Genomic DNA, 27,633 nt, shown 5'->3' on the forward strand with positions numbered 1-27,633 from the left:
TTTTGCAGGTTTCGTAGAGCAAATAATTGGCTATGTGATTTTGCATGAAATCACTGGGGGTTTTATGGTAAGGAAGGGAAAGTAACTTAGATTCACATTTCAATGAAGTACTACTGGAATAAAACCTTGAAACATTAAGAAACTCCCAAGAGGGGAAACATAAAGTTTATGAGGGTATTTATACTTGTTGTCCAAATATGGGTTTATGTGTCCATCAAAATGATTTAATCTAGAGGTTCATTTTTTAAGAGAAGCTGTATAAGCTGCCTGACTGGTAATGCAGGAAGGCATATGGCAAAGCCTCTTCAGTCAATTAAAGGGGACTGCAGGGGCAAAACTGTGTCTAAGTGAAGATACTCTTTTCTTATATATTTGCTTATTTTCCTCACTAAAATTTCCCTCTCTGTCCACAGCAGATGGAGTCCATGTATGTTTTGGACACTTAAATGATTTCTTGTTCACCTTGAAACACTACAGAAGTGGCAGATCTAGTAAATTTAAAATTTTTGCTTTGTTTTTTTAGTTACCTCTTTCTACAGATTGGTCCCCTTTCTGGTGACTGTAAAAATACATCTTCAAAAAATTCTTTTGTTAGGTATTTGGTAATCATCAATGATGGAAGGAGCTATATAAATGTACATTTTCTAAGATCATGCAAATAGGTCAAATATCTTTTGGCATAATTTGAACAACAGTAATAAAAATCACATTATAATTTGAAAAAAAAAGGGGCTTCTTTGGCACTTTTGTGCTCATGGTTACACACTAGGTTGCCAGGCATTAATGAAGTCTTGCTTATCAAACCTGATTTCCTTTTATGACAATGTAACCCACCTCATTGACTCAGGGAAGCCAGTTGATGTAATGTTTTTGGATTCCAGGAAAGCTTTTTATACTGTCACAAGATCCTTCTGGACAAAATGTCCAGCACACAGTTGGATAAACACATCATGTGGTAAGCAACTGCTTATGAGTCGAGCACAGAGGGTAATAGTTGATGGGGTGACATCAGACTGGTGACCTGTAACTAGTGGGGTTCCACAGGACTCCATCTTGTGCCCTGTGCTCTTCAACATCGTGATAAATGACTTGGATGCAGGACAGGAAGGGACACTAAGCAAGTTTGCAGGTCACACAAAACTGGGAGGAGCTGTTGACTCTCTCAGAAGCACAGAGGCCGTGCAGAGAGACCTGGACAAATTAGAGGGCTGGGCAATCACCAACCATATGAAGTTCAGTAAGGGAAAGTGCTGGATTCTGCACCTGGGGTGTGGCAACCCTGGATGTTTGTACAGACTGGGGAATGAGAGGCTGGAAAGCAGTGCCATGGAAAGGCACCTGGGGATCCTGGTGGATGGCAAGTTGAATCTGAGTCAGCAGTGCCCTGGCAGCCAGGAGGACCAGCCATGTCCTGGGGGGCATCAGGCAAAGCATCACCAGCTGGTTGAGGGAGGGGATTGTCCCATTCTGCTCTGCACTGGGGCAGCCTTACCTTGAATATTGTGTGCAGTTTTGGGTGCCACAACATAACAAAGACACTAAGCTGTTAGAGAGTGTCCAAAAAAGGGCAATGAAGATGGTGAAGGGCCTTGAGGGGAAGCTGTATGAGGAGCAGCTGAGGTCACTTGGTCTGTTCAGCCTGGAGAAGAGGAGACTGAGGGGAAACCTCATTGCAGTTACAATTTCTCATGAAGGGAAGAGGAGGGGCAGGCACTGATCTCTTCTGTGTGGTGACCAGTGACTAGACTGAGGGAATTTGGCTAATTCTGTTAGGGATAACAAAAAGTCCTTCTATAAATACATTAATAACAAAAGGAGGGGCAAGGAAAACCTACCTTCTCTGTTGGAGGGAAATATAGTTAACAAAGATGAGGAGAAGGCTAAAGTACTTAACACCTACTTTGCCTCAGTTTTTACCAGTAAAACAGGTGGCCCTCAAGACAACTGGGCTCTGGAGCTGGTAGACAGGGAGAGGGAGCTGAATAGCCCTCCTGTATTCCAGAAGGAAGTAGTTACTGACTTATTGAGCCAGCTGGATCCTCACAAGTCTATGGGACCACATGGGATCCATCCCAGGGTGATGAGGGAGCTGGCAGAAGAGCTTGCCAAGCCACTTTCCATCATCTTCCAACAGTCCTGGTTGTCTGGGGAGGTCCCAGATGATTAGAAGTTGGTGAATGTCACCCCAAACCACAAAAAGGGCTGCAAGGTTGACCCTGGAAACTACAGGCCTGTCAGCCTGACCTTGGTGCCTGGCAGGGTTATGGAGCAGATCATCCTGAGTGCAATCACACAACACCTTCAGGATGGACAAGGGATTAGACCCAGCCAGCATGGGTTTAGGAGGGGCAGGTCCTGTCTGGCCAACCTGATCTCTTTTTACTATCAGGTGATCCACCTGGTGGATGAGGGAAAGGCTGTGGGTGTGTCTATCTAGACTTCAGCAAGGCCTTTGACACTGTCTCCCATAATATACTCCTGGAGAAGCTGGTGGCCCATGACTTGGACAAGTGTACCCTCTGCTGGGTTAGGAGCTGGCTGGAGGGTCAGGCTGAGAGAGTGCTGGTGAACGGGGTTGCATCCAGCTGGCAACCGGTCACTAGTGGTGTTCTCCAGGGGTCTGTGTTGGGTCCAGTCCTGTTTAACATCTTTATTGATGATTTAGATGAGGGGATTGAGACCAACATCAGCAAATTTGCTGATGACACTAAGTTGAGAGGGAGTGCCGACCTGCTGGAAGGCAGGAGGGCTCTGCAGAGGGATCTGGATAGACTTGAGAGATGGCCTGATTCCAATGGGATGAAATTCAGCAAGGCCAAGTGTCAGGTCCTGCACTTCGGCCAAATAACCCCCTGCAGCGCTACAGGCTGGGCACAGAGTGGCTGCAGAGCAGCCAGGCAGAAAGGGACCTTGGGGTACTAATTGACAGGAAGCTCAACATGAGCCAACAGTGTGCCCAGGTGGCCAAGAAGGCCAATGGGATCCTGTCCTGTATCAAAAAAAGCATGGCCAGCAGGACGAGGGAAGTGATCCTTCCCCTGTACTCTGTTTTGGTGAGGCCACACCTTGAGTATTGTGTTCAGTTCTGGGCCTCTTAGTACAGGAAAGATACTGAGCTGCTGGAGCAGGTCCAGAGAAGAGCAACAAGGCTAGAGAAGGGACTGGAACATAAGTCCTATGGGGAGAGGCTGAGGGCGCTGAGGTTGTTTAGCCTGGAGAAGAAGAGGCTCAGAGGTGACCTCATCACTGTCTCTAGAACTACCTGAAGGGAAGTTCTAGCCAGATGGGTGTTGTTCTTTTCTCCCAGGCACTCAGCAATAGGACAAGGGGGCACGGGCTCAAGCTCTGCCAGGAAAAATTTAAGTTGGATATCAGAAAAAAATTCTTTACAGAGAGAGTAATCAGGCATTGGAATGAGCTGCCCAGAGAGGTGGTGGATTCCCCACCCCTGGAGGTTTTTAAACTGAGATTGAACGTGGCACAGAGTGCCATGATCTAGTAAATGAACTGGTTGGACCAAGGTTTGGACTTGATCATCTTGGAGATCTTTTCCAACTCAATTGATTCTATGATTCTGTGAATGGCCTGAAGTTTTGTCAGAGGTTGTTTAAGTTGTTTAAGGGTGGCTGGGCACTGGAACAGGCTCTTCAGGGAAGTGGTCACAGCACCAAGGCTGACAAGGCTTCAGGAAGTGTTTGGACAATACTCTAGGGCAAGTGGTGTGACTCTTGGGATGGTCCTGTGCGAGGCTAAGATTTGAACACAGTGAGTCTTGTGAGTTGCTTCCAACTCAGCATATTTTGTTAGTCTGTGATTCTGTGAAATTAGCTCTTTTGGGAGTCCATTTTGAAGCCATGTCAAACAAAAAAAGGTTTCTCCCTTGTGGGTGACTAAAGAGCCTCTGGGAAATGGCATAGGTTTCATCCTGTCAAGACTGCTTCCTTGTTCTCCTTTTTAATAGTTTTCTAGGTTGTTAATGTCATATTTTCTTAGCCTTCCAGCACCTAAAGAGGGCCCACAAGAAAGCTAGAGAGGAGGTTTTCACAAGAGCATATAGGGAATGACCTTAATTTGAGGGAAGGCAGATTTAGATTATATATTAGAAAGAAATTCTTTACTGTCAGTTCAAGACCAGGCTGGATGGGGCTCTGAATAACCTAGTCTAGTGAAAGTTGTTCGTGTCAAGGGCAGGAGGCTTGGATCAAGATGATCTGTAAGGTCCCTTCTAAGCCAAACCATTCTGTGATGCTATGATTCTATGAATTCCATCAGGCAAAATACGAGGAGAGGTTACGGGCCATGGTGAACAGAGCCAGTTGACACCAGAATGAGAACTGCATGTGTAGCTACAGCTCTTCCTTGGGACGTCATGTAATGCTATTAGAGAGAACTGGATATCTCATAATTAAATATTGCTGTGTATTGCCAGTCATGTGTTTAGTAATTGTGATCGCATATTTTTTTTGTAACACACAGATTTAATCAAGTGTAAATAATGATGTAGGTTGCTGAAAGTCAGTTGATTTCATTTAGAGTTATAAAATAGGATAAGAGTAGGTTAGGACACACAGCAATGAGGGACCCCACCTCTTCTCTCGCTGCTTAGACATGGAGACAGTCTTGTGAATATGTCATGGCCCACAGTGGTCTGAGGAAAATGTGCCATTGGTCATCCCACTCTTCAAGGAACCTGTCTACCTCTGCCATGAAGAAACACTGCACTTCTTGTCCATAGCTATCTCCACTAAAGACAAGAGGGCAATCTGATGCTAAATTTGGCAGATATGGTAATATCTGCCTTCTATTACCCCTGGAAAGGCAGGAAACGGTTCACCTGAGGAGAGGCAGGATTGAGCCATAAAGGAGTAATGAGGTGTGCTACAAGACAAAAAGGTCAGTGAGTAACTTGAGAAGAACAGTTGAGAAGAGGTCAGATACAAGGAGCTGAGATGACACTAATCTTCAAAGATTCATAATAAAAAGATGGAATACAGCTGTACAGCATCCTCTTAGTGAAAAAAACCCAACCAATCCCAAACCAACCAACCAACCAACCAAACAAACAAACAAAACCAACAAACTTGAAAAGGGCTTGAGTATATCCTGAGTAAGATTTTAAGGTTCATGAAATGGATTTATAAAATAATTTTGCTACTAATGCTTCTAGAAAGCACAAAATTATACAAGCATTAGGTTGGCATAATGCTTTGTGTCTTGTTTCCTGTGACACAGCTGCCACCAATGATGAGAAAACAAAAATCACAAAATAGGTTGACACTATTTTTCTGATGGCTCTTCTACTGAAGATTTGATGAATCCCATGAGAGTTCTGCTCACAGTCACGTACTGCTGTACTGGTACCCAGTTTCCCCAGTATTATGGGCTTCAGCCATGCAGGTCACTACCCTTGTAAATGTCTTGTGATGACGAAAGCATATAACAGAGACCAAGCTTTATCTCTTTTCAGTTAGACTTACAGCTTTTCCAGAGGCTGGATATCTCAAGAACAGTTTTGCCATCTGTGTCTACTCATGCTGGAGGTCTAAGGCCTCCTCTTAGAAGGAAAAGTCAGCAAGTAGAGCTGAGTAAAGGCTCAGTAGAGATATTCAGCATCTAACAGAGACAGGGTGAAGAACAAGGTTCCTTTTCCAATTCAAAAAGCTTGGTTTTGTCTGAAGGGAGTGCCTAGATTCACATGGTATGAGCCATTTCAGAAAGGAAAAAAGTCCTGATAGGCCAGCTGCCATAAAATTAGCACTACTGGTATTTAAGAGAGACTTCCATGAGTGAAAAGAAGGTCAAACAAAAAATTATAGATAAAAAACTAACTATACATTTTTCTGTCAGGTCTTGATAGCTGTGCTTTAAGTAAGATGGCATTGGTATAATGTTGGTGACAGAATTCCTTGAGAAACTAGATGGAAGATAAAAATAGTGTCTCAGTCCCTGGTCTGTAGTAGTAACAAAATAAAACACTCCAATGGTACACAGAGTTCTGGTTGCATGTCAAAAATACTTGTTTAAGTTACACAAGTGTTGTAGTTTGGGATTATTATGTAAATTCTCTCCCCTGCCACTTAACTGCCCAGGCCAGCGGTTAACAAAAGAAGCAGTTAACTGTTGATCGCTGGGGTGGGGGCAGGTTTGTCTCTTTCAGTTTTTTTTTTGGATATTCTCCGGAGTCTTGGCTCGGCGGAACGGGGGAGTGGGGGCTCGAAGGAGGCAGGCTGCTCTGCTGGTTACTGCTGGGGTTTTTCCTGGCTGTCTTGCCGCTGCCTACCTCGGACTACTTTTCGTGCCGCGCTGCTGCTGCTGCCTGCCTTGGATTTGCTGCTGGTTGCTCGTACCTTTCTGCTTCTTGGACGGGGAACACAGGGGGAAGAGACTGAGTCCATCTGAAAGCTCACTGCTCGTCTGTCTCGCTGGAGAGGGACTGAAACTCACTCTGCAGCCAGCCGGGTTGTGACATGAACACTTGAGTATAACCTTTCCTCCCGGAGAAAAAACCTGCTGGGTTTTGTTGTTGTTTAGTTTTTTTTCCTCTCTTGTGGTGTTGGGGAAGTGGGTTGCACTAGTCTGTTTACATATATATATATAGCAGTTATCCTTCTTGTATTAAAATTCCTTTTCTTAAATTTGATAAAGAGTGGTGTGATTATCGTGCAGGAGGCCCCTCCCCTGCTTGTGGGTAAAACATTTTGTTTTTTTCCCCTCAAACCGAGACATCAAGAATGAAAATATTCAGAGGATTAGCAAGTTGAGATGAGTAACTGTGTTTATTTTGTTACCCCAGGTTATTCTCCTGTCATTTGTGGTGGACTTTGTGCAAGCATGCAAGCCTGGTGTTTTCCAGCAGATGCTTATAAAAATTTGGCTATAATTAAGAAAACCTGAGATATTTGACTAAACTCTCCAATTTAGATATTGAGTAATTAAACAATGACTAGTCTGCTTGACATGCTTGTGCTGCATAAAACCGTGATAAACATGTTGGGATGAAATGAAAAATTTGAGTGTCTATAAAGAAGAAGGAGGCAGATCACGTGACAGAAAGAGACATCGTGGACAGCATTTTCAGCTGTGGAATGAATGTTCTGAAAACCCGAGTTCCTAAGCCAACCTTACAGTTTGTCTGGACTTAACCCATCACATGCTTTAGGGAAGACATCCTGGCTGCTGAAGAGTTAATGCTGTGTGGTGGCTGTGTGGGTCAGATATATTAACAAACTGGTGTTTCTTCTCTTTTTGGTAAAGTAGTCATCAAGAAAATCAGAGGCAGCAGAAATGTTGGCTACAGTAAACTTCACTGGGAGTCAGCATTTCATGATTTTTTTAGTGGTAGCTGGCTCTTGAAAGAGAGCAGCCCCTGGAGTTAAAAGCAGAAGTCATTAAGCCAATTAATTGAGAAGAGTGAGGAACCGCAGAAAAGGGGAGAGGACCATGACCATACCTCTGCCCCACAAAATGGTGCTTTGCTGTGCCTTGCTTGTCCCCCTCAGCATGGGACAGTCCTGTGTTCCCCATGCAATTGAGGAAATGACCTCAAGTTGCAACAGGATAGGTTTAGATTGGATATTAGGAAAAATTTCTTTACTAAGAGGGCTTTCAGACATTGCAAAAGTCTGCCTAGGAGTGTGGTGGAGTCACCATACCTGGAAGCATTTAAAATGTCTGGATGCAGCACTTGGGGACATAGTTAAGTAGTCAATAGAGAAGTATTGTGTTAATGGTTGAAACTGATTATCTTTGAGGTTTTCTCCAGCCTTAGCAATTCTGTGATTCCATGCTGCAGTTTTCTGACCCAATACAGTCATCCAGCCATGCGCGTAGACATAAGTCATAGAATGTCAAGGGTTGGAAGGCACCTTAAATATCATCTAGTCTCAACTGCCTCTGCTAAGGACAGGGACACCTCCCACTACACCAGGTTGCTGAAGGCCTTCTCCAACCTGGCCTTGAACATTGTCAGGTTTGGGGCATCCACAAACTCCAATGTCACACTACGCTCACAGTAAAGAATCACTTCCTGATAGTTAATCTAAACTCCTCCTCTTTCACTTTGTACCCATTATTCCTTGTCTTATTACTACAGTTCCTAATAAAGAGTCCCTCTCTGTTTCCCTGTAGTCCCTGTTCAGATACTGGATAGTTGTTATGAGGTCTCCATGCAAACTCCTCTTTTCCAGGATGAACAACCCCAACTTTCTCAGCTTGCCTTCATAGAGGACATGTTCCAGTCCTCTTGTCAACTTCATTGCCCTCCTCTGGACATGACCAACATTTCCATGTTCTCTTGTGCTGGGGGCCCCAGAGCTGGATACAGCATTCCAGGTGGGATCTCACAAGAGCTGAATAGAGAGGCTCAGAATCACCTCCTTTGACCTGCTGGCCAAGCTCCTTGTGATGCAGATGAGAATTCTATTTGCTTTCTGAGCTGTGAGCACACAGTGCCAGCTCATGTTGAGTTTTTCAAGTCCTTCTCCACAGGGCTGCTTTCAGTCCCTTTTCCCTGCAATCTGTAGATCCGCCTAGGATTGACAGGACCCAAATGTAGGAACTTGCACTTTGCTTTGGTGAACTTCATGAGGTTAGCATTGGCCCACCTCTCAAGCCTGTCAAGGTCCTTCTGGATGGCATCCCTTCCCTCTGGTTTGTGACTGCACCACACAGCTTGGTGAGTGTGCCTTTGATCTGACTGTCTGTGTTGCTGACAAAGCTGTTGAACAGGATCAGCCCCAGCATTGACACCTGAGGGACACCACTCATCACTGGTCTCCACTTGGACAATGAGCCACTGACCACAACTCTTCGTGTGGCCATCCACCCACTTCTTTATCCACCATCCAATTCAGAGACAAGGATGTTGTCTGGGAGTGTCAAATGCTTTGCATAAGCCCAGGTAGAGGATGTCAGTTGCTCTGCCTCTGACCACCAGTGGTGTAGCTCTGTCATTGGTCATCAGATTTGTCAGGCATGATTTGCCCTTAGTTAAGCCATTTTTATTGGATGTTACCAATGACTTCTTTGTTTTTCATGTACTTTAGCATAGTTTCCAGGAGAATCTGCTCCATGGTCTTGCCTGACACAGAGGTCTGGTATGTGATTTCCAGGGTCTTCTGCTATCCCTTTTTAAAAATAGGAGTTTTATTTCCATGTTTATTTCCATGTTTCCAGTAGTCTGGAACTTTACCTGACTGCCATGATTTTTCAAAAATGATGGATTGTGCCTTAGGAACTTTGCTGCCACCTGCCTCAGGACCCTCTTTCCTGAGAAAGTCATCCTTCCTTCCTGCAGGACCTCTCTGCAAGTCTGGCTTTCTAAGTTTACAGGTCTTTATAATATGAAAAGCAAAATGGAGTGTACTTTGGTGACTCTTGGGAAATGGATGCATGCAGGTTGTTAAAATGAATGAGAAAACTAGAAAACTAACCTTGGTAATTTGTAGCAGCAATCACTAACACATTTAAATAATAGTATAATGAATTGTTCTTCTTTCATGCCAGATTCTCTTAATTTGGCAGATTTACCTCTTGTAAAAATTCTGGCTTCTTTTTTTTTTTTTGTCATTCGTTTGTTTCTTTGTTTTGTTGAGTTTTGTTTGGTTTGGTTTGGTTTTGGGGTTTTTTGGTTTGGTTTGGGGTTTTTTTGAGGCTACAATCCAGAATGATTATTTGCCAGGGTCACAGTTCTGTGGTAGATTTCCTCTCCTCTTCAGAACTGATCTTCTGGACAGAAAGTTCCTTGTTGTCTATGGATATATTGATGTCATGATGTAGCGCAGGAAAGTTGACATGGCTAGCAGCTGATTTACTGTGTTAATTTAAACAGCTATTTATTTATTATGTCCTGGTTTAAAGGTAAACCAGCAGAAGAAAGAACCTGGCTCAAGAGATATTACAAGTCAGAGTCACAATTTACTGAAAAAGATTACAATAAATACAATAATACAGAGAAAAACTGGTTCTTAACCCACAAAGAACTGATGTATGACCAGTGCCCTGGAGCATGAACAGAATGATGTCCATTAGCCCCTGTGCTGAGCGCCACGTGGTCCCCCTGAGTGCAAATTAAAAGGGAAGGAAAATCTGTTGGTGAGGATGATGGTCACAGTCTGGTCGAGAGTGGCGGTCACAGTCCTGTTGAGGTTCTGGTCCTCCTCTGGATCTGATGCGTGGTACCAGAAGTTCCCAAACCCCAAGATTATATATGCTCAGGTTCATGTAGGAACGTCCAGTACCTCCCCCAGGGCAGGGAGTTCCACAATAGGTGATTTAACTCTGTGAGTCATGGGATATTTTTGGAATCTTTGATGGCCAATTAGCAAACATGATGCCTCAAGTTGGGTCTGAAGGTGCTAATGCCTTCCCGGAGGGGAGTTTATCATAGCTGAGTCATTGGTGTGAAGATAGGAACACCCACCTATCTCGCAGGGTTCTTTAACACCTGTAACTAGGACAGTTTAATATAGCAGTAAAAGCTTTCTACTGTTTGGTGTGAAGTGTTCTGTTAATACCAATGACAGTAGTTTTCACTTATGCTAAAATATAGCCTTCTTAGCTACTTTTTTTGTACTTTTTTAATTCTGTTTACGAAGGTTTTAAATATAATTGGATCAAATGTCATGGTAAAAAATATGACTGGACTGCATATAGTTTTATCTGCTGTGGTGTTGCCAGTGAATAAAGCTAGGATTTCTGTTATGAAATCAGTGAAATATTCCTTTAGTTGTGAAAGAAACCTGTGTGTTACTGTTGCTTTCAGGCCACCCCAGGCAATCTGGTTTATAGACAATGATGTTAATGCAATTGCCAGTGGCAGATGCCTCTCCTTACCAGAGCTGAGGGCACAATGAGAGTTGACTTCTCTGAGCCGGAACTGTAAATTTCACATTGTGAAAAAACATCCTTCTAATATTTAACATTAAACTAGTGACTTTTATTTAAGCACTCAAAATGCTTTACAAGCCTTAGCTAATGAAGCCTTACAACACCCTGCAGTGCACTGTAGGAAAGTGCTGTATGAGATTATTAGATTGAAGCCCTGCCAGCTGGCACAGAGCCTGTGGCACAGAGTCCTGCTGCTCCACCAGGCAGGAGACAGACCTGCTTAGAGACCTGCTTGGCTATTCTCCATCATCAAAAGTAGATAGGCAGATCTCTCTGAAGGTGTGCTAGGAATGTATCAGTTGTGGTGTGTTATGCATTTTACTGTATGGGTTGTAGTTCAAAGTTTTATTGTCATGCCCCTGGGGAGAATTCTCCCTGAGGCATAGTCTCCAATCAGTCATCATGCTGCTGAGGCATGGGGACTGTCTCCCAGGTAGGGGCTGTGCCGCCTGGGGGGGCGTTCGTGTCCCTCCCCTACCCCATGCTACCAATGAAGCTGCCAATGAAGCTGCCGAACAGCAGCAGCCAGGACCCTCTGGGGCTAGTCCCGGCAGGTCTGAGTTGCGGCAGTCCCATTTTGGGATTGTCTCTGCCTCGAGTGTCTGATGCAGCCGCCAGTGCCATGCCAGCCCTTCCTATGCATTTCCACCTCTGTCCTAATCCCACTGGTTATCTCACTCATCATGTTCATCCCTTGGTTCCTGTTGGGTTTGATTCTTCCATTTCCCCTACTGGCTAGCCGAGTGCCCAAGTCACTCCCTTCCCCTGAGCCCTTACCCAATCCTGTCCAAGTTCCAGCACCTTCCCCTTGGGATCCTGTAAACCCTCATGATTGCACAACAAAACATTTTCACCACAAGTCCCTCTGAGTGAACAGACCTCACTCTCACTCCCCAGCTTGGAGAGACCTGCAGGAACCATCTCCTACCCCTCAACACTGTATAGTTATAAGATGTTGCAACTGCACTCAGTGTTGCAGCCCAGCCCCTCTGTATGGGCCCCTTGGGCCTCCCTTCAACTCCTCCTTCTTGCAACTTTTGCTTCCTCTTTTGCCTTTTTTTTTTCAGGTTTCCAAAATTGAAACAGAAAGGTTGGAAAAAAGTATTCTTTAGTCCTCGGCCTTGCAAATATGGTAAGTATGCTGGGTTAGCACAGTAGAGTTGGCAATGAAACTTTACCAGTGTAACACAGAACGGACCTGAAAATGCAATGTTGTGAAATTGTAGTTGAGTAGTCAGTGTCAGAAGACATGCAGATGACAAGGACAACAATGAAACCCCAAATGGTTTAGCTGAAAAGTACACATCAAAACAGAGCAGTACTGATTGCTAAAAAATTCACTACCCAGGGATTTGAGTGGTAAAAAAAGGTATTTTAAACATGTTACAGAAACTAAGCAAGTATGGGCATAAAGAGGCTTAGGACAGCCTGTTTCTCCCACAATGTTCACACTCTGGATGCACACAGCAACAGAGGCACATGTGCTCACAGGCAGAGCACAAGGTACTGACCCCACAGCAGCCTGTGGTAAACCTTGGGAGGAGAGTGGCCAGAGGGGCCAGTCTCAAGTTCATCAATCTTTGTCTGGTTCCTAACAGCTGACCACAAAGGGAAAAAAAGAAAAGGAAAAACGAACCACCTGAGCCTCATTAAAGTTGTCCAGCAGCCCTTGGCAACAACAGATTTGAATAGCCTTAGTTAGGGGGTGCTTCTCTGCTGCTGGTGCACTAAATTCAGTCCTGGGCTTATTTTAATTCTGCTTGTTAGGGACATTGCAGGGCCTGGCTGTGGATTTGGCAGTGCTTTTAGCATTTGGTGCAATTCAGAGTGGGTGGTGGTGGTGATAGGGTCTGTGGTGGCTGGTGCTGAAATGCAGCACTAGACACTCTCAGGACCTAGGGCCCTCTGTGGCACAGAATCACTGGCCTGACATTCCTGTGCAGAAGACCGGGTTGCCACACCAGTTTTATTGCCATCACGTGTGATCCTCCAAGCTGCTTCCATATCCTCTCCCCTCAGGTTCTCATGGCAGATTTCGGATGTTGGTTTAATCCGAACTTCCTGGCAGCAGTGGGAAGCCCCTGGAGCTAAACCCTGAACCCAAACTATGAAAAGCAATCTCTCTCAAAATTCATGAACACTTGGGGTTTTTTAATTATTACAGTTTTGCAGATGATACTCTAGCATTTCAATGTAGTATCTAAATAGAACTACACTTTGTACTTTTTTTTTTTTTTGCAACAGCTCTTAGAAAGGCACTTTTCTTTAATGTTTTATCAAGAATAATGTGCCCAGCAGGTTGAGGGAAGTGATCCTTCCCCTCTACTCAGCACTGGTGAAGCCACACCTTGAGTATTGTGTTCAGTTCTGGACCCCTTAGTTCAGGAAAGATATTGAGGTCCTGGAGTGGATCCAGAGAAGAGTGACGAGGCTGGTGAAGGGACTTGTGCACAAGTTCTATGAGGAGAGGCTGAGGGAGCTGGGGTTGTTCTGTTTGGAGAAGAGGAGCCTCAGGGGTGACCTCACCACTCTCTGCAACTACCTGAAAAGGAATTGTAGCCAGGTAGGGGTTGATCTCTTCTCCCAGCCAACCAGCAGTAGAACAAGAGGTCATGGGTTAAAGCTCTGCCAGGGGAGGTTTAGGTTGGATATTAGAAAGAATTTTTTGCAGAGAGAGTAATTAGGCATTGGAATGGCTTGCCCAGAGTTGTGGTGGATTCTCCATCCCTGGAAGTTTTTAAGATGAGACTGGATGTGGCACTTAGTGCCATGATCTAGTAGTCAGAGTGGTGTTGGATCAAGAGCTGGACTTCATGATCTTGGAGATCTCTTCCAGCCCAGTTCATTTATGATTCTATGATTCTAAGTGCTTTGTGAGTTCTCCTTCTGTCTTACCTGCTTATGGTTAGTTATCTACTAGTTAATTATTGTCCATTAATGCTCTCTTCATTTGTGCTTGGCATAACTTTTAAGACACTTTTGTTCTAGACCTAATTCCTGTAGGAGCCTTTTCCTGCCTCATAGGCATTGTCTTTGTTACTTTCACTTCTTCTCCAGTGGGTATGAGTACACAATTACAAAACATGATCTTTTGAATTCAGTGATGATCCATAGGTTTTGCAGGGCTGAAACATGATCTCTTGAGACTCAGTCATGATGCATAGATTTTGCATGTCTTGGATTAAGTACTATAGATGTAGACTATGTCTCCATTTAAACTAACAGAACATACAGCCCTCTCTGAAAAAGATCATTTTCATAATTTTTATATTAGTGTCTTAAAAGGTAATGTGTGTTTTGGGCTCAGGATGAAGAGTTTTCGATGTGTGCATTGAAGATGACACATACCAGCTGCCAAGAAGTCATTGGGGCTGCCTCCTTCCTTTGGAGCGAAACATCTTTGGGACCTGGATGGTTTTGCAGCCTGTGTAGGCTTCTGACTTCTGTGTGGGCTGTTGCTGCTAGCTATGCAGCTCAGCCACAGACCCCTGCCACTTTCTGTGATGTGATGGCAGAACCTCTTACTTGACAAAGACAGACTCTATCTTCCTGCTTCACTTAGTAGTCTCCTGCTGATTCCAGCAGAAGTGCACAAGGGAAGCTGTAGGAAACCACGTCACTCTCCCTTGTGCTTTGCAGGAAAAATCCATCCTTAATTGCACACTTGGTACTTGTAGAACTTTATAATTTGTGTGTTCAGAAGATAAATGACATCTTCTTTGTCCATCTAGGAAGGACTCAGAAATACAGCTGACCAAAGAGGAATATAATAACATTTGTGTTGCTATCTGTGTTTGTGTCCCTTGTTTTCAAAGCAGTCCTTGCTGTTCTCTTTTCTGTGCCTCAAACACCCCTGAATGTATCAAATGACAGTGGTTAGTTTACAGGCTAAATTGCCAACCAAAGGCATCCTGAGTATCAGGGAAACTAAAGTCAAGTTCTGCTGTTCTACAGCATCTGCTGGGTACAACTTGGATCTATAATTTCCATTCAATTTCAACACTGCATTGAGTTGGATTTAATATTATTTTAGAAGCTGATAACTGCTTTAGATTACATGATTGCAAACTTCATCATATATGTTGTTTGTTTTGACAGTAAGTAGAAGACACTGGTGCTGAGGAACTTCAGTGGAGCAGATGTACATGCATTAGCTCTGAACGTGGACTAATATTGCCGATGTTGTCCTTTGGAAGCTCTCCCTTGGGGTTTAGGGTCTAAAGCAAACCCTTGTACACCTGACTACAAGCTGTGCTGGGTGAAGGTGGGGGACAGGCAAAACTGAGGAAACAAGGATTTCATTACTCAGCATAGCACATACCCTACTTAGAGTCTGGGTCAAGCCATTGGGTCTCCACTGCTCACAACAGTGGGACCTGAAATGCAAGAAGGACTATGCTGAACATAGTTGAGGTGAAGATCACTTCTCTTTTCTGAGACAGTATCTGGCAAGAAAAGGCTTTTAGTGGCTTTGAGAAACATACCTCCTTAAAAAGGTATAACAGGGAATTTCAAGGTATAAAGGGAATTTCAAGGGGTGGAGGCAAGAAACTGAAAGGTGAAGAGTATCTATGATATTCATGTAAGAAGATATATGCGAGGGCATTGTGTGAGAAGTGCCACCTCACTACCAGAGATATACGTAAATTAAAACATGCTCCAGAAACTTGGTAGATGAGACAAGTATACACACTGTAATTGTAGTACTGTACACAAGTGTCTGTTTATTATCATTTTATTAGCAACAACAGAAGAAAATCTTCTCAGCCATACAGTAAAACTCAGAGGAGAACCTGTGGAGTTACAACTTTGAATATGTAACTGGGAACATTTTGAAATTAGCTATTGTCAGTGCCTTGGATCTCAGTATTTTCTTGCACATCTAAATTTAGTTACTAACTGCTCCTCTAACTTCTACTTCCTGAAAAGCCTCAGAGGAGGGTTTCACTTTTTCAAGCTGGGAAAGCAGAAAAGGCAGAAATCCATGACAAGACAAGGACTGCAGGTGGAGAATGGGTTTAGAGCCCTAGTGAAAATACAGAGCCCTAGTGAAAATACACCCTAAAAGGGGCACCTAGAGGTATATACACAATGGCCTCTGATCCAGAGCCTGTGGTTGTGACTGCCATACAAATACCACTGGAGGCAAACTCGGAATGCATGGAAGGTCTCCTGATTCTTAGGAAAATGTGGCTTCCAAACCATAGTTCCCAAGAGTCCTTGGCACTCTGATCAAAGTGAATTTGTGTTGAACTTAGTGAGATGAAGGCACTCAGGTCTTCCATTGGACATAGCTAGGGCTATGTCCTTGGAGTTACAAGAAGCTTATGAATTTCATAACGTGCCCAAAATGGTTCCTGATTCTGAGAAGTGTGAGATATGGCATTTAATGCCATGGTCTAGCAAACATGGTGGTAGTGGATCAAAGGATGGGCTTGATGATCTCAGAGGTCTTTTCCAACCTGGTTGATTCTATGATTCTATAATTCCATGGCTTCTCATGAGTGTGGAGAGGGCGATGCACTCAGGAGGGACAGAGTACAAGTTTTCTTTGTGCATTCTCCAAAAAGCTGGGTCTTCAAACTTCTATAAATCTTCCTTCTCTGCAAATGTGGGCAAAAAGCTGCAACCCACACCCTGACAGCAGCATGGGAAAGGCCTTCTTCACCTCGTGGCAGAGCTGATACCATCCTAATCTTGCTTCCCTGCTTGAGAGCTGTAATGGCAGACATTGTAGCTGAGAACCAGAAAGCTTCAGATCAGAGGAGAGAAGCTGAAACTGAACTTGTGAGAAGGAGAATATAGAGCCAGGAGAAGAGGAGAAGGTAATAGGCATTCATTCTGTCTTTTGTTCACTGTCTTTGTCATCTGTTCTCTGTTCTAGATCTGTTTACCACCAGTGTCATGTCAAACTTCTGTACATGTGAGCTCTGCTGCTGACTGTCTTACTGACCCCTGAGGAATCAGCTATAACATGGCTTGTTTAAATAAGCTTATGTTTCAAGATTGAACTAGAGTTTAGACTTATGAAAAGAACAATAGGAGGGAAAAGATTAGTCTTGATGGTGGAGTTGCTCCTCAGAGAATGCGCTAGTCACAAGTTGGTTCTCATAACTCTCAGGTGCAGTCATGTCTTCCTAAAAGTAGGGCCACAAAATGTAATATTGAAAGGTTAAATAGATCTCAAAACCCCCCAAAGCCAATAGGTGGATAAATAAAGGAGGAGAAAGTCCAGGGAAGGCTGGCTCAAATGGAGATCTGGTAAAAAGAAATCATGTGAAGGTTTTGCAAGAGTAAATCCCAGGCTGCAGCTAGAGCCAAGCTAAACCCTTGCTGGCAAAGGTCTGCAATGTTATGTCTTTCCAGCATAAGGCATAAAATGGGCAGATGACTGTGGCTTGCCTCCTTGTGGTCTGGCCTTGATCCATGAGAGGTTAGTTGAGTAAAAACAGCTGCAGGGAGAGCTGGCTTCAGGGTCCTAAGGGGCAAATGGATTCACTGAGACCCATGGAGGACATGCAAAGTCTAGCGCATAAGGAAGGAACTAAGTAACCATGCAATCTATTAATCTCAGCCCAAAATTATTGATGATTATTGGAAAACAATGAGATTGTCATGAATGTTTTTCCTGCTCTGTCATATATTGTATTTTATATACACCAGAATACTGTATGCGGTCTAGCCTTCCATTTAAAAATGTTTTATTAGTTTGTCTGTGTGGTAGTTTTGACCTTCATTTTAGCAAGGCCTAGGTTAGGCCTTAATTTTAGTAGGCCTCAGTTTTAGTAGGCCCAGATGGTGTTACGTAGATTAGAAGGGACTTAAGAAACCAAAGAGATATTTCATATGATCTGATGTCAAAATAGGTATAAAAACAAGTGAGGGAGGTGCCTCTGTCTCTTTCCTCCATGGCTGCTTGACTGGGAAGGACATGTGTGTTATTCTGGGCAGCCAGGCCTCACTGCTGCTCACTGCTACTTTCACAGCTGTTTTGGTTTAGGAAAGTAAACATCTTATTGTTAGGGCTTTTTCTCCTCTCTTGCTGAGTGTTTTCTCAGGAAGAGTCTTTTAGGGTGTTTTTGTGGGCTGAGGTAGTGGAATCTGTATTATTGTGTGGGCAGCTTGGTGTGGAGTTATTGTATCTTTTTACCTTTGTATATATGTGTTATAGTTTTAATTTTAATTTTCCCCTTTCTGTGTAAAAATATAAACCTCTTTTAAGTTTTAGGTTCTTTTAGTTCTTTCCCTTTTCCTTTGGTGGGGAGGAAGCTCTGACTCTGTGTTAGGGTACTTGATATTTTGCTAGCTCAGCCAAACACAGTCTGGGAGACAAAACATGCATTCTCCTCCTCACCACCAGTGAAAGACCACAGCTAGCTACTGGACAGGAAATGTCCCTCTGATCCCTTGGGGAACCTGCGCTTGTGGGGTCACATCCTTAATGGCAATGTGTCAGATACCTCTGGCATCCATGACTATGTCACTGTGCATCTGCAGAGAGAGATGAGAAGAGGGACCTGTATTTGAAATGGCTTACTGAGAGTTTAGATCTACAGACTTGGAGTGGATGGCTGGCCTGGTAATATCCATGCAGTACTTTTGCTTTCAGGATCCAAAGTCACTGGCTCAGGTACCATACCATTTTCGGTGAATACATGTCATAACACCTCCCCTACAAAAAGGTTCAAGCAGACCTTTGTGCTTCATACTTCTTTGCTTCCTAGGGAAGCTGAAGGCTGCTGCTACATGGAGTACTGCTGTACCTCTTAGCAATGGTTGCAGCGAAGAGGAGGGATTTCTTTTTATGCCTACAGCTGCTCATCCCCTTTTATTTCCCATGAGGAAATGGAGTCTTAGAAGATCAGAAGGTGATAAGGCTCCCAGAAGTAATGTCTGGTCTGCTGTATATTTTTCAGAACAGAAAGTGTTCACTTGTGTGAAGCAAAGGTAACAGCAAAACTGTTATCTTAAAGCAGTTTTGGCACAACCTACGACAAGTGGAAAGAACTTGAAACAAATCTGAGAGTGTTGCCTTTGAAAAATTTCAAACATGGCCATAAATTTTGTAGGACTGAGCACTATAGCTTTGGAAGGCATAGATAATCATGCTGACAGGTGTTAGCTCAGCTGGTTAGAGTATGATGCTAGTAACACCAAAGTTGTGGTTTCAATCCCTGTGTGGGCCATTCATACAAGAGCTAGACTCAATAATCCTTGCAAGTCCCTTCCAACTCAGAATATTCTGTGATTATTATTATTTGGTGCTTTCTTCAGGTGGGGCAGTGGCAGGGTATCTGTGGTCTGGCCTGTCCAGTCGCCTGTGGGAGGCAGTAAGAGAAGACAGTAACTTCTCTGTTCTCTTCTTCACAGCTTTGGGGAAACCTGGCAGTCATGCTCTTTAGGGCCTTCAATACCACTCTTAGGCAATGCAGAAATCTGAAACAGAGCTGAGGGCTTAAACCTCAACCTTCACAGAGCTGGAGCAAATGAATAGTTCCAATAGTATCCACAGTACAGGGCTCTCTGTAATGCTGGCATATGATTGGAGTGACACGGGACCTGGGCTTGCTGAAAGCCAGATAGGAATGTTGCCTAAATGGAGCTTTTGACATGTCCTCACTACCTGTAAGGTGGACTGGAAAGATCCTTACACCTGGTGTATATGCAGCTGGACTATGTTACCTTGCTGAAATATCCTGACCTCCCTCACATGCATTTTGATTTTTTCATTGCAGAGTGCCTTAGAGACATATTCATGAACTTACTACTGGGTTTTGTTTAGAGGAAAAAGAAACAGTTCTTGGAGGGTCTGTAAAAACCAATGTATATAGACTGTCTGTATAAACATATGTATGAATATATGCATAGTTCCTCAATTTAGCATATGGAGTTAAGATGGAAAAAAATAATTTTGACGCTACCAACTTTGAAAGGACATACTAATGCAGAGCCAAAACATGAGAATCTGACCTAGGTCAGTTTATATATATGAGTAAAAATATTTACTCAGCTAGTAAGTATTTGATTAACCTTTGTTTATTGCTTCAAGATGAGAAACAGTTAAAATACAGGAACTTGTGGATTATATTTTTGCTTTTTGGCTAGTGTTCACTTCCTCTGCAGAGAAAAATATGCTGTAGTTAGGGAAAGGACTTCTTTTTCTCATCTCAAAATCTGCATTTCAAACTCCAGAGCTGAACTCAAGAGAAATGTACCTATTTAATTCTTTCCTTTTCAAAATAAAGCAGAAACAGATAGGAGCAATGTGAGGCCGCGCATCACATAACTTCCATGATGTGGCTCACATGGAGATACAGGTTAAAGCACGTGCAGTTTCTGCTTTCTGAGTTAGAGAGAGACCTGGATTTTTTTATTTGTAATTTAAAACTGAGCAATGTCAAACCGTGAGCCTTTTAAGGCACTTTTGGCTTCTAAGGCTTTACTTTACAAGATGTTTTACACTTCAAACTTGCTTGTTTCAAAGGAAGGACACAAACCCCTTTGTAAGCTGTGCATTTCTGCTAACAAGACCCACCTGCCACAACCATGTGTCTTCCTAGCTTGGGTCAACAAAGCAATGCTGCCACTCTGTGAAGGGTTCCTGCATGCACCAGTTTGAAAACTGCAATGAAATCACCCATTTTCCCCCTGTTATGTAATCCAGGTTAGGAGTTGTTTCGTTCTGAATAATCTGATGTGAGCATGTTGCAATACAGAGAGGGCTGCCTGCTGCTGGCTTCTGAACCAAAGAGAATGAGAAAGCTTGTGAGTCTTCAGAGCAATGCTGATCTGACTACCAGTCACAGCAGCTGAAATTAAGGTGATCTTTGGAAATAAGTTTGACTCAGGTTTTTTCATAATTATTTGCCTTATTAAATATAATTCTGATGGGCTCTGAAAGGAAGAAGTATGGACTTAGTTTTTTTTCTTAATGTATACCAAAATGCCAAGGAACAAATAAATTGTCCATATACTATACAGAACTATTAACACCTTGATTGTAAGTCAGAGGACGGGAACACAATAGTCAGACCTAGATGTCTGCGAGTTTGTTCCTCCAGAGACTTTGACCCTTGATGGCAATTGCTAGACCATATTTATCAGGAGTAAAACCCTGTAAGTAACTGCAACAGGTCAAATCTTGCTTTTGGAAACAATTTGTCCAATCAGCTTTTCATCCTTCTGTCTGGTTTTGGTGCTTGGTGAGAAAAATGAGCTGCCTGCTTCTAGCCCTTTACTTCCTTCCTCCTCACACTGAACATCTCCTTTCCTCTTTCAATGCACTGGGTTGACATCACCTTTGGGATGCTGGTGGGCTGCAGAGAGATCTGCAAGAAATTGCTGGAACTTCACATTAGTTGTGTTCTGTGCACAGAAGACCTGACAGGAAATAGAAATAAGTGCAATCCTGAGAGAGACAGTTTCCAAATCTGCTCATGCACCATGTGACAGGGTGTGCAAGATATGCTGTAAAAGAAGGAGCTGATACAGGACTATTTCTGCACGGGTGTATCTGTGACCGTGTTCTCTTAGTCATGATATTTTTGCCAGTGTCAGGGGGAGCTTTAGGCTGTTCCAGCTGTATGTAAAAATCACATACACATGGATATGGGGTTTTCAGACAAAATGTTGATGCTACATAATGCTGAGTAAACCTTGTGGGTGTGTTTTCTGTTTCACTTTCTGAGTCTTGGGATAAATAAAGTGAAAATACTGTATTAATATGACTATCAAAATAACTTCTCATTCATGCTCATTATTCAGACATCAAAGCTATGAACTGGACTAATCGACTTTACTATTAGCTTCTTGTCATACTTAGGGGTCATATTTGCATTAGAGCGGTCTTTTCTCCCTTCTAGTTGTCAAAAAGTACAAGAAGAATTTTACTTTGTTCTGAAATTTACTCATATTGTGCTCAATCTGGGGAAAAAAGAATTCTCAAACATTTGTAAAGTTGATAGAGAAGTATGTCTGTGTACGGTGATGAACTAAACAATACTGCTAAAGTTAGTGGACTAAGAGCTGCATAAGCTATGTGAGCAAGTGGAGTAAATCCCTCTAATTATGGAATTCTTACAGCTCAGCGATTTATGGCAATTAAATACAGACCAAGTAAAGAAATAAATGTTTTGAGCAGACAAACTTTATGGGAAGATTATGACCTAAGTAAAACAGGCCCTAAATGGTAATAATTGGAAGTCCTGTATAAAACAGCATGATCTTTATTATTCTAATCCATTAAAATTTGGGCATGGGATTACATTTTTTAAAAAGGAAAACAATTGCTGTCACTAATTAAGGGGGGATATGCTAGTCCAAAAAAATATATAATACTGGTAGAAATACAGCCTATAGTAAAACAAAAAAAATTGTAAGTTAGTTTTTATCAAAACCCCAGGAGCTCTTTAATTCTCATAATTACTACTATACCAACTAAAAGAAATTAGTAGTTGTCTTTGCAATCACATGCCTTTTTATTTACAAACCCAATATTTTGCAGAGCACTAATTTTTCATGTAGAGAAATGAGTGTATTTTATCAGGTAGCAGCCATTGACTCAAACTAAATCTTTCCAGCTGAAGCCCAGGTGTTCAAGAACTCCAGAGAACAGCAATTCCCTGGGAAAAAAAAAGTGGGTTATATTCAAAAGAAGGATCTTTTCTTTGGGAATGATGGCTAATTCATTCATATTTCTTCATACATGTTTTCTGATTTTAGACTTTGATCTGGAAACTCACTGGTGCATGTGCTGAAATCCCACACTTGATGAGGAAAATATTTAAATCCATATGGCAGCTTTTCTTAGGAAATAAAGGCACTGTGTTCAGTTCACTGGATGAGCCACTGATTACTCCAGCATAGTGGGCATGACAGTCAGTGGAAGGAGAACTGCCAAAGCAAAACTTCCTTTTATGTGACTTAAACGTATGTTAAATTTAAACATATGCTTAACTAACCTTTCTGAATAGGGATGCTTTCCTGATTCTGAATCCTGATTACAAACATATTTTTGGCAGATGTTTACATTTCTGATGCAATTGAGTGCCTTTGCTTTGGAAGAATAACTCTTCAAAGTACAGCAAAATGGCACCAGGGTATTTGTAAACACCATCTCCTCTAGCAGTGGAGGAGCCTATGCCTTTACAAAGTGTGCTGGTTTAAAGGTGAACCAGCAGGGTGTCTCGGTTTGAGGGGAAAAACCAAAATGTTTTACCCACAAGCAGGGGAGGGGCCTCCTCCACAATAATCACACCACTCTTTATCAAATTTAAGAAAAGGAATTTTAATACAAGAAGGATAACTGCTATATATATATATATATATATGTAAACAGACTAGTGCAACCCACTTCCCCAACACCATAAGAGAAAAAAAAAAACAACAACAAAACCCAGCAGGTTTTCCTCCGGGAGAAAAGGTTATACTTAAGTGTCCTTGTCACAGCCCAGCTGGCTGCAGAGTGAGTTTCAGTCCCTCTCCAGCGAAACAGACGAGCAGTGAGCTTTCAGATGGACTCAGTCTCTTCCCCCTGTGTTCCCCGTCCAAGAAGCAGAAAGGTACGAGCAACCAGCAGCAAATCCAAGGCAGGCAGCAGCACGGCAGGAAAAAGTAGTCCGAAGTAGGCAGCGGCAAGACAGCCAGGGAAAACCCCAGCAGTAACCAGCAGGGCAGCCTGCCTCCTTGGAGCCCCCACTCCCCCGTTCCGCCGAGCCAAGACTGAGGAGAATATCCAAAAAAAAAACCCAAAAGAGACAAACCTGCCCCCACCCCAGCGATCACAGTTAACTGCTTCTTTTGTTAACCGCTGGCCTGGGCAGTTAAGTGGCAGGGGAGAGAATTTACATAATAATCCCAAACTACAACATTATCCACCCCTAAATTCTCTTCCATGCCGATACTCTACATTAAACTTAAATTTTCTTTCAAATAATTAAGTGTTTACAAATACAGTAATATGAGTCGTTTACCCAGAGATAAGTTCCCCTTGAGGTACACATCGTGTCTCTCCATCTTCCTGCATCACCCACCAGGTGGAACCAGATCCTTGAGCAAAGACAACCCCACGAATGGGTTTGCCTTTGCCTGAGGCAGGGTTGATCCAGACTGTTTTCCCTAGCATACCTCTCAGGTGTATTACAGGGACTTTGTCTCCATCTACAGTGTGAAGGGGTTCTGATTGGGCAGGGCCGGCTCGATTGACAGAGCCTCTAGTGTTGACTAGCCATGTAGCCTTTGCTAAGTGTTGATCCCAGTGTTTGAAAGTCCCTCCACCCAACGCCTTCAAAGTGGTTTTCAACAGTCCATTACACCGCTCAACTTTCCCGGCAGCTGGTGCATGGTAGGGGATATGATACACCCACTCAATGCCATGTTCTCTCGCCCAGGTAGCAACTAAGCTGTTTTTGAAATGAGTTCCATTATCTGACTCAATTCGTTCTGGGGTGCCATGTCGCCACAGGACTTGTTTTTCCAGGCCTAGGATGGTGTTCCGAGCAGTGGCGTGAGGCACTGGGTGTGTCTCCAGCCACCCTGTGGTTGCTTCCACCATGGTGAGCACATAGCGCTTGCCTTGGCGGGTCTGTGGCAGTGTGATGTAGTCAACCTGCCAGGCCTCCCCGTACTTATACTTATCCCAGCGTCCACCATACCACAGGGGCTTCACTCTCTTAGCCTGCTTAATGGCAGCACATGTCTCGCAGTCGTGGATAACCTGAGAGATAATGTCCATGGTTAAATCCACCCCTCGGTCTCGTGCCCATTTATAAGTGGCATCTCTGCCCTGATGGCCCGAGGCATCATGGGCCCATCGAGCCAAGAACAGCTCTCCCTTGTGCTGCCAGTCCAGATCTGTCTGTGATACTTTCACTTGCGCAGCTCGGTCTGCCTGTTGGTTGTTGAGATGTTCCTCATTGGCCCGATTTTTGGGCACGTGTGCGTCTATGTGGCGGACTCTCACAATCAGCTTCTCTATTCGGGTGGCAATATCTTGCCATATATCGGCAGCCCAGATGGGTTTCCCTCTGCGTTTCCAATTGGTTTTCTTCCATCGGTCTAACCATCCCCAGAGAGCATTGGCCACCATCCATGAGTCGGTGTAGAGGTAAAGCTTTGGCCATTTCTCTCGTTCAGCAATGTCCAGGGCCAACTGCACGGCTTTAAGCTCTGCAAACTGACTCGACCCACCTTCTCCTTCAGTAGCTTCTGCAACTTGTCGTGTGGGACTCCATACAGCTGTTTTCCATTTGCGATTAGTCCCTACAATGCGACAGGAGCCATCGGTGAAGAGGGCGTAGCGTATTTCCTCTTTTGGCAATTGATTGTATGGTGGAGCTTCTTCCGCACGTGTCACCTGCTCTTCCTCTTCATCTGCTAGACCAAAATTTTCACCTTCAGGCCAGTTTGTGATGATTTCCAGGATCCCAGGGCGATTTGATTTTCCTATACGGGCGCGCTGCGTAATCAGGGCAATCCACTTGCTCCAGGTAGCATCAGTGGCGTGATGTGTAGAGGCAGCCTGTCCTGACAACATCCACTTCAGCACTGGTAGTCGAGGTGCCAGAAACAGCTGTGCCTCTGTGCCAATCACCTCTGAGGCGGCTTGAACTCCTTCATAGGCGGCTAGGATCTCTTTCTCTGTGGGGGTATAGTTGGCTTCAGATCCTCTGTAGCCTCGGCTCCAGAATCCAAGTGGTCGGCCTCGAGTCTCACCAGGCACCTTCTGCCAAAGGCTCCAAGACAGGCCATTATTCCCGGTGGCGGAGTAGAGCATGTTCTGTATGTCTGGTCCTGTCCTGACTGGTCCAAGGGCTACAGCCTGAGCAATCTCATGCTTAATCTGGTCAAAGGCTTGTTGCTGCTCAGGGCCCCAGTGGAAATCATTCTTCTTACGGGTTACCAAGTAGAGAGGGCTTACGATCTGACTGTATGCTGGGATATGCATCCTCCAGAACCCTATGGCACCCAGGAAGGCTTGTGTTTCCTTTTTGCTGGTAGGTGGAGACATTGCTGTGATCTTATTGATGACTTCTGTTGGAATCTGACGGCGTCCATCCTGCCACTTCACTCCCAGGAACTGGATCTCTTGGGCTGGTCCCTTAACCTTACTCCGTTTGATGGCAAAGCCAGCTCCCAAAAGGATCTGGATGATTTTCTCTCCTTTCTGAAAAACCTCTTCTGCTGTGTCCCCCCACACAATGATGTCATCAATGTATTGCAGGTGTTCTGGAGCCTCACCCTTCTCCAGTGCAGTCTGGATCAGTCCATGACAGATGGTGGGACTGTGTTTCCACCCCTGGGGTAGTCGGTTCCAGGTGTACTGCACGCCCCTCCAGGTAAAAGCAAACTGTGGCCTGCACTCTGGTGCCAGAGGAATGGAGAAGAACGCATTAGCAATGTCAATAGTGGCATACCACTTTGCTGCCCTGGACTCCAGTTCATACTGGAGCTCCAGCATGTCCGGCACAGCGGCACTCAGCGGTGGGGTAACTTCATTCAAGCCACGATAGTCCACAGTCAATCTCCATTCTCCATCAGACTTATGCACAGGCCAGATGGGGCTGTTGAAGGGTGAGTGGGTTTTGCTGACCACCCCTTGGCTCTCCAGTTCACGGATCATCTTATGGATGGGGATCACAGCATCACGGTTCGTTCGGTATTGCCGACGGTGCACTGTCGTGGTGGCAATTGGCACTTGCTGTTCCTCAACTTTCAACAGTCCAACAGCAGAAGGACTTTCTGAGAGACCTGGCAATGAGTTCAATTGTTCAATCCCTTCTGTCTGTACAGTGGCTATTCCAAAAGCCCATCTATGCCCCTTTGGGTCCTTAAAATATCCATTCCTGAGGTAGTCAATGCCCAGGATACATGGGGCGGCTGGACCAGTCACAATGGGGTGTTTCTGCCAATCTCTCCCTGTCAAGCTCACTTCAGCTTCTAGCACAGTCAACTCTTGAGATCCCCCTGTCACCCCAGAAATAGAAATAGTTTCTGAGCCCACATGTCCTGATGGCATTAATGTGCATTGAGCGCCAGTATCAACCAAAGCCTTATACTTTTGTGGGTCTGATGTACCAGGCCATCGAATCCACACAGTCCAATAGACACGGTTGTCCCGTGCCTCTACCTGGCTAGAGGCAGGGCCCCTCTAACACTGATCCTGGTCATAGCGGTCAGAACCTTTTCTCGATGAGTACACCTGGGAGGTGCCCTCCTGTGGGTCAGATTCTTGCCCGTGGGAAACTGGGACTGCACTTACTCTCACTGACCTTCTTCCATTCTCCTTCAGTTCTTGTACTCGGGCTGCAAGGGCACGGGTGGGTTTCCCATCCCACCGTCCCATGTCTTCTCCATGTTTGGCCAGGAAGTACCACATCTCAGTTCGTGAGGTCTGTCCACTTCCTCTGGCTGGGGGGCGTCTGGCTCTGACTTCAGAGGTTCTCATTCGCACTGGTGCCACTTGGAGACTTTCCCTAATTTCCTCTCTGATCGCTTTTACCTCTGCAGGCAGCGTCTTGAGACTCTCAACCAATGTCTCTACAGCAGAAATACGGGCCTGCATTGGGCTGTGGGTCATGCCTTCATATATCCGGAGCTTATTTGCTACAGCGCCCACTGTTTCATGGTTCTCTTCCCTATACATGGATGCCAGGAAATCGGTGTATTCAGCTGGCCCCGAGTGTGAAAGGTTCCACCACATATGTGGTGTGCATCTGACCTTGTCAGGGTCATTATTGGCTTGCCCAC

The sequence above is a fragment of the Pithys albifrons genome, chromosome Z (assembly GCF_047495875.1).
Source record: "Pithys albifrons albifrons isolate INPA30051 chromosome Z, PitAlb_v1, whole genome shotgun sequence".
NCBI lineage: Eukaryota > Metazoa > Chordata > Aves > Passeriformes > Thamnophilidae > Pithys > Pithys albifrons.